Raw genomic sequence first — 8,050 nt, 5'->3', positions numbered from 1 at the left:
AGATAATGTGCTCCCTCCGTCTTCCCACACCAAAGAAGGCCAGCAACCACGTTTACAGGTTCAAAAGGAGCAGTTTTTATTTTGCTTCAGGGGGAAACACAGGCCAAAACAATAAACAAAACAATCTAAGAAAAACCCTAAACTTACCTAACGAAAACAAAAGGGAAAAGAATGACAAAATACTAACCTGATCTCCTAACAAAAACATAAACAGGAGAAAACAGGTTCACCAAAATAAAGGCTGCTCCCCCCTACTAAACTGCCCTGCTATTTACACATATTTACAAAAGGTTTCAAGGATTCGAGGCTTACTCGAAATATGCTCAGAGTGCTAACAACAAATTACTCGAAGCTACTACAGTCATCTACTGATCTACAAAGATTACCAAAACCAAACAACTCGTAACACCGTGCTGGCGGTTCTTTGCGGTGGGGAGGCTGGGGAGAGGGAGAATGCAGGCTGTCGGCGCTCATGTAGGCCTAGGGCTCCGCCCCCTGACCAATCGCGCGGCAGCAATCGTCATCATCATCATCATCATCATCCAGCGCCACCTGTTCCCAATTCACACTGGAGCAGCAACACACACACACACACACACACACACTAGGGAGAGGAGACACTATAGCAAAAGGAAAAAACAAAAACACATTCACAAATGACCCACAGGGTCATAACACCAGGACCTGGACCAACTTCTGTTTCCTGTTCCACAACAGGCATAGAGCTGGCATTAATTTCGCTCAGGACAACATGGTGGAGGTCTTGGAGTGCCTCTATGATCTCTGATACATTCTGCTCAGAGAATGATCTAAAGAGTATAAGATCATGGCGAGTCAGTAACTCTAAATAATCTAAATTTAGTGGTTGCTGGTTTAAGGCAGATTGCAGTCTGGTGAGAAGTCTCTCCATCAACTGCTGTCTCAGTGTATCCTGTTGGACAGAGAGATCGATATGAAAAAAAGGGAGTTATGGTCAGCCATGTACTGTATGTGACATCTCAGGTTATGCCTTATGGTAATTTTTCTGAAGCAGTCCTACAAATCTACAGCAATCTTTGAAAGAAAGTTACAATTACAAAAATAACTAATTATATTTGTATAACTGTAATTATATGTAATTATATTATAAAAGTTTAAACAGGTAAAAAGAGAGTTACAGTAGTCCAGGCGTGACGATATAAAAGCATGTATGACTTTTTCTGTGTCATTAAAACTGAGCATGTGTCTAATCTTGGAGTTGTTTCTTAGCTGGTAGAAACAAGACTGTGTGATCTTCCTGGTGTGCTGTTCAAAGGACAGTTGACTGTCAAAAGTTACTCCAAGGTTCTTTGCTACAGATTTTACATTGGTGGAGATTGGACCTAGAGAGGACTGTATCTGTAATTTGTGACGTTCTGGGCCAAAGATCAAAACCTCTGTTTTATTGCTGTTGAACTGTAGAAAATTCATTGCCATCCAGTCTTTGACACTGGATAAGCAGGAATGGAGTACGCTGAGACTGTGTAGTTCTTGAGGTTTAAGTGAAAGGTATAATTGCGTATCATCGGCATAAGAGTGGAAGGAGACGTTGTGTTGCCGACTGATATGTCCAAGGGGTAGCATATAGAGGGAGAATAAAACTGGTCCCAGAATTGATCCTTGGGGTAGTCCATAAGAGATGTCCGCTGTTGTTGACTTAAAATCCTGAATGGAGACGAAGAACTTCCTGTTTTCCAGATACGAGGAGAACCAATTCAGTGCAACACCAGAGATTCCTGCCCATGTACTCAGTCTTTCAATAAGAATTCTGTGCTCTATAGTGTCAAAGGCTGCACTTAAGTCCAGCAGCACTAGGACAGAGCAGTGACCTGAGTCTGTAGTCAGTAACAAATCATTTGTCACGCGGAGAAGAGCTGTTTCTGTGCTGTGTGACTTTCGAAAGCCACTCTGGAATTTTTCAAAGATATTGTTGTTCCTTAGTCCCTCTAAAAGTTGTGTTAAGACCACTTTTTCCAATATCTTTGAGATAAAAAGTAATTTAGAAATTGGCCTAAAGTTTCTTAGGTCTGTTGGATCCAACGTGGGCCCTTTAAGAAGTGGCTGAACACAAGCTGTCTTGAACAGGTCTGACACACATCCAGAGGAAAGGGAGCTATTTATAATATTGAGCAAATGAGGTGTTAAAGTGTCCATAGATGTTTTCAAAAGTTTAGTGGGAAGAGGGTCAAGTGGGCAGGATGACATGCTCATATGTGACACAGTGTTGAGAAGGTCCTGTAATGATATGGGTTCAAAGCAGTTAATTAGATCTAAGTGAGGGCCAGGAATATCTACAAATGATGCAGGAGGAGTTAGCTGCGCTCTAATAAGTTTTATTTTTTCTATGAATAAGGTGAGGAACTTTCACACTCTGCAGTGGATGAGGCAGTTGCAGCTGGTTGCTGGGGGTTGACAAGGTTATTAATCGTGCTAAATAGAGTACGAGGATTATGCTGATTAACAGAAATTAGCTGTGAAAAATAATGGCCTCGAGCCTCCTTCACCTTGTTATTATAATGTTGCAATAGATCTTTTAACGTTTTATAATGCACTTGTAATTTACTTAATTTCCACTGTCTTTCTGCTTTTCTGCATGTTCTTTTGAGGGACTGGATGTCTTCATTTATCCAAGGGGTTGCTTTTATTGTTGGTTTCAGTTGTGATTTTAGGGGGGCCACCATGTCCAAGGTGGATAGGCATAATTTCTGAAAAGTATTTGTAAGGTAATTTGTATCTGAGTGATATGTCAGAGAGTGCGCTGCCTTGTTAAAAAAGGTAATGAATGCTTCCGCTGTGTGCTCATTAATGACACGAAAAGACACCTTCCTTTTGGGATTTGTCTCCACAGTCTGGACCACAGTGTCAAACAAGATGCACATATGATCAGATACAGAAAGGTCTATGATGGAGAAATTATTTACAGTCAACCCCAGAGTAAACACTAAGTCTAATGTGTGGCTTTGGTTATGAGTTGGGCCTTTAACATGTTGAACCAGGTTGTAGGATTCTGTGATATTTAGAAACGCTTTAGAGCTGTGATTTGAAACATCATCAATATGGAAGTTAAAATCACCAACAATAATTAACTTGTCATAACTGACAACAATTGATGCTAGGAGTTCTGAGAATTCTGTTAAAAACGAAGGATTCATTTTGGGTGGGCGATATACAAGAAGGCAGAGCACAGGAGAGGCACAGTTTATTTTAAACATTAGAGCCTTAAAACTGGATAAGTCACCCACAGAAATAGGGCTACACATAAATTTACTGTTGAAGATTGCAGCCAGACCTCCACCACGACCACTCACCCTAGGAGAAGTAAATGATTTAAAATTTGGGGGGCACACCTCAATCAGCTGGCTATATTCACCAGGCTGAAGCCAGGTTTCTGTCAGAAATAGAAAATCTAAACCACTGGAGGTGATATAGTCATTTAATATGAAAGTTTTGCCTGTTAGTGACCGTGTATTGAACAAAGCACATTTAGCAGGTTCTACATGACTGACTGGTTTGATGTAACTTATAATGATGATATCATTCCTTACACCTATGCTTGTCCTTCTATTTCAAGATAAAATGATTGGGGAAGTCAACAGGAGTGTTAGAATGTAATAAAAAGAGGTGCATCTCAACCAGCCAGTGTAGTACTATGGTCCTGCACTGATTTTGAGTCATTAGGTCACATGACTTGGAAGCTATTGAGCTAAAATGCTAATATTTACATTAGAAAATTACTGAAAAATAAGAGAAATATTAAAATTGATTAAAAAGAGGCGATCATGATCATAGTATCTTACATATGATACTATATGATACAATATCATATGTAAGATATTATGATCAGACACTGATTTTTCAAAATGAAATTTTTTTTTAATTGTTTATTACTCCTGATATGTTTTTAATTAACTTTTTAATGTAAATATTAACATTAAAGCTCAATAGCTTCCAGGTCAATACTAATATTTAAAGTGAAATACTCACCGAAACCGTGTTTTCATTCAGTCCAATTTCACTCCGTCTTGAGTTTTGGTGGGTAGCAACCGCCCGGATGCTGCAACCTCATTGGAGCCGAAACAGCCAATCAGACCCGCCCCCGACTTTCCTGATTGGTTGATAATTGTGGCACATTCGTAGCGCCCAAGTACAATTTGAGCGAGCGCAGCAGGGAAAGTTGAGCGTACAGTGAGGGCCGGTCGAGAGGGAGAGAGAATCTTGAGCGAGTATGCTGCGTACCGCTCGCGTACCAAGAATGAGTTTGAGCGTGCACATTTAATTTGTCCTCAAAAGCTGATATGTGTGCTTGCACAAAATATTTTTCTATGCTCACAACATATTTTTCTGTGCTCAAAATCTACAATTGCTCGCTCAGGATTGTGGCACAAATATAACTCCATAAGACAAGAGATGTTGTTCACTGAACACTTTTCACACGCACACTTTTTTGTCTCATAAAATTATCTTTTAAATTGACAAACATTATATGTGTAATTCATGGCAGAATTAAAAGAAGATATTTGTCTCTCAAGATTAACTAACGTTAACATTTTTTTCTGAAGTAAGGTCCTATTAGGCACACTGGAAGGGGAGGGACACCGCTCTGTACTGACAAGTGAACAAAATATGTATTAATCTGTGAATGAAAATAGTCCCCAACAAATGGTCATTTCCTTTCATTTCTGTTTAATTTTTGCTAAAAACATACAGTACCAGCTATTTATGTAATTACTGAGCTAAAAAAAAAAAAGACCAGTATGTATTTGTGACATTTCAAAGATTTACGTATTAAATAGGAATGAATGGGCTCAGGGCTGGGAATCAATACAGGGGATGGAATTTGATAAAAGTATTCAGAGTCAGATTGATGCATTGTTATTTTTGCTTTTCAATGGGACTTGTCAACACTAAAACTATTGATTCAGACCAATTTGGAAATCTGTGTGATGTTCTGTGAATATATCTGGGCCGCTGTTCTCCGGGGAGAATCCATCTCAAGCATTAATCTTGATATGGCATTTTGTCTGGGCTCTGCCGTGTGCTCTCTCACAGTTCATGGAGTTGTTAAAAAAATGTGTGGGCTCTCAGCTAACCTGAGACTGAACCTCTGAAAGGTTCCATTAAAGGTGTTGAGGCAGGCTGGAGCAACTAAAGTGTGCACAAGGGGCCGTGATGGCAGATGGAGCTGAGCCATGCATGATGCACCAGGTCTCCTGTGAATTCACGGGAGAAAATAAGAGTTCTGGTAGCTGCTCCCAGCTGAAAGCTCCTCTAGAAGGAAACGTACAGGCAGAATGATGTGACACTGAGGTATGCTGGGAATGACAATTTCAAAACTGACCTGCTGTGAAACGTAACACTGCTTAAAAATGAATGTACAGTATAATCACTGCTTCAGCACCGCACTAATATGACACGGGGATGGGGGAAATTCAAACTTTGGAATAAACTGTTTGAGTCACTTTTCAGGGTATCTTTGTAATTTCTGTTACCATTGAACTATTGATTGTCCTATCCTTTGATAGTAGTAGAATCTTGCAGTAAATGAAACAATAAGCAACAAATGTTTGCTATTACTGCAGATGAAGGGGCAGCTGGGTAGTTAGCTGCAATTTATCCCAGAAGTAGATCACTGTGCTGTTAGCTGATGCAGAGGGCTACCTTTTTGTTCAGCTAGACTCAGAAACAAGTGTTTGAAACTTGAAAGCATTACGTGAAATTGTTTTTTTGTTTTTTTTTAAGTTTATTAGGAAAGCTTTAGGAGGCTAGACAGGCACTGTTTGCTGTTTTTACGTGCAAGCAACACAAATCCCAGAAACATTACAATGGAGCTGGCAAATGAAAAGTTAGCATTAAAGTCCTTGTAGTAGAAAAACTTTTTTTTGCATCCATTTTTTTTTTCAACATAGGTCTTTTACAGCATGACTTTCATTTCTTTTGTATATAATCAACTATAAAGAAAGACAAGCACAAGACAAAGAACAGCATTCAAAATCAAGTAAATTATATAAAAGAATCAAAACCAGACAAGAACAGGAAAAGGTTTGTCCTCTATGTGTTAGAAGAATTGCTGAAAAGAGATCAGTAATCTGTTGTTTTGGATGTTTTAGATGGACCTGCAACATGTCTCTGTGAAGTTCCACAAACCACGGCCTCACACTGTATAAGCCCCACAAACCAACACATGAACGACACCCCTCCCCATCCCTAACAGTCAGTGACGAAAGTGACTGATTGAGACCTACACTTAATACCTAATATACACTTTATTTGGCTGGGTGGTTAATAACATATTTCTGTGGTGTGACAAAGTCAGTGTTTGTGCTCATTCACATCAGAATAGAGCAAGACAGAAAAATATATATGGTTACTTGAGATCAGTCTTGGTCTTGAAACTGATCTCATGACCTTGTCTCTTTTCACTCAGTCACGTCTCTGTCTCTGTGATTTTATGTCAAGAGTGCTAAGGATGACAACTGTAGGGATATCAAAGAACTGCCTGTGCATTGTCAGAACTGTCACCGGATGTTAAACGTCCTGCTTCAAATGCAACCAACAACTTGACTCAGTCCTAATTTGAAGTTTTTATAACCATTAATAGCTATCGGATTAGATTTGTATATTGTAACATCAACATTAGCTAATGTCAGCTCTGACATAGACATGGCACGCTGTGGTACCGCTCCCTGGCTTGGAGGAGAGAACTAGACATGTGATAGTACATTGTCCTGACTCAGCCTCGTCCTATCTTGGTCTTGGTCTTAATTTGTTCTCAGTCCCTCAAAATCTTAGTATTGTCTCTGTCCCGATATATTCCGCACCCATGACTAGGTGAGGTGTAGATTAGGTGGTCTTGACTACAACACCATGTTTCAAGTCAGGGACTGCATCCTTCAAAGGCTGCATCTGAAGACCAACTGCGTCACAGTCGGCACAACAAGGCTGTCCCATTTCGAAGGCTCCCACAGATGTGGTCAAGAAATGCAGCCTTTTTTTTCCTGAATTTGAAGGTTCCAACAGAATGCATTTTGGTCTGGTAGGGTTCGTTTTCCAAAAAGAATAAAAAATAGCTCACAATTTCACTTTAAATCTGAAAATAAAGCCATTACCTTCACTTGCAGACTTCTGAGGTTTGACAGCTGATTTACTGTTGCAATATTATAGATAATACTTTATTCATACTACATATATAAATGAACCAAGGTGAACAAATTCAGATCGGCTGTCAATCCTACATGTAATTCAAACAGTTCTAAGTACAGTAGAAGTGCTAGGGTTGCTGACACTGCTAATGTTAACCCAGAGTTGATTATTTTACTACTTTAATGTGCACTAACATTTCATTTTGTTCCAGGAGCACGGAGCATTTGGCTCAATCTGTTATACGGAGGGGGTCAAAAATCCAACCAGAGTTAGGAAACGATAGCCCATTTGTAATATCTCCATATGACCATCCTCTGCTTAAGGTTCTACTTGAGGTTCCACTTAAGGTGATTTTAAATTGAAATTATATTTGTTTTAATCATATGGGTTAATAATCACATTTTTTGTGGAATTTGTTTTGCTGCTGCTTTTGTCAACTGCCACAATTGATTTTCTCTGCCTGTGTCCAGGGTGTGAGTGGGAAACCCGCTGCTGCCATGGTTTGTCATCATGGATGAGGTGTTGAGACAGAGGCATTCCACCAGACCTCCTGTCATAATTGCCTCCGATCCCTGAGGACACACTGGAGCCAAATGCAGCAGTGGATGACAGGGGGGAGGAGAACACCCAGGCACCACTCACCAGAAAGAGAGGGAGAGATGATTAACTTTTTGAGCTCGTGCGAGGCAGGAGAGAGGAGAGCACAGGAGAACATGGACAGAAAGGACAGGCTATTTGTTCAACTCGAGAGAACAGTTAAAAATAAAAAATAAAGTAATTGTTGAATAAATTGTTCATTTTCATATTTGATCTTTCCAACTATCTACATTATAAACAATACAAATTGGAAGAACAGGTGTCTACAACCCTGGCTTATTTGCAGTTGTGGTTA

This window comes from Lutjanus erythropterus, chromosome 15 (assembly GCF_056507025.1).
Source record: "Lutjanus erythropterus isolate fLutEry1 chromosome 15, fLutEry1.hap2, whole genome shotgun sequence".
NCBI classification, from domain to species: domain Eukaryota; kingdom Metazoa; phylum Chordata; class Actinopteri; order Lutjaniformes; family Lutjanidae; genus Lutjanus; species Lutjanus erythropterus.
This window is presented reverse-complemented; position numbering follows the sequence as displayed.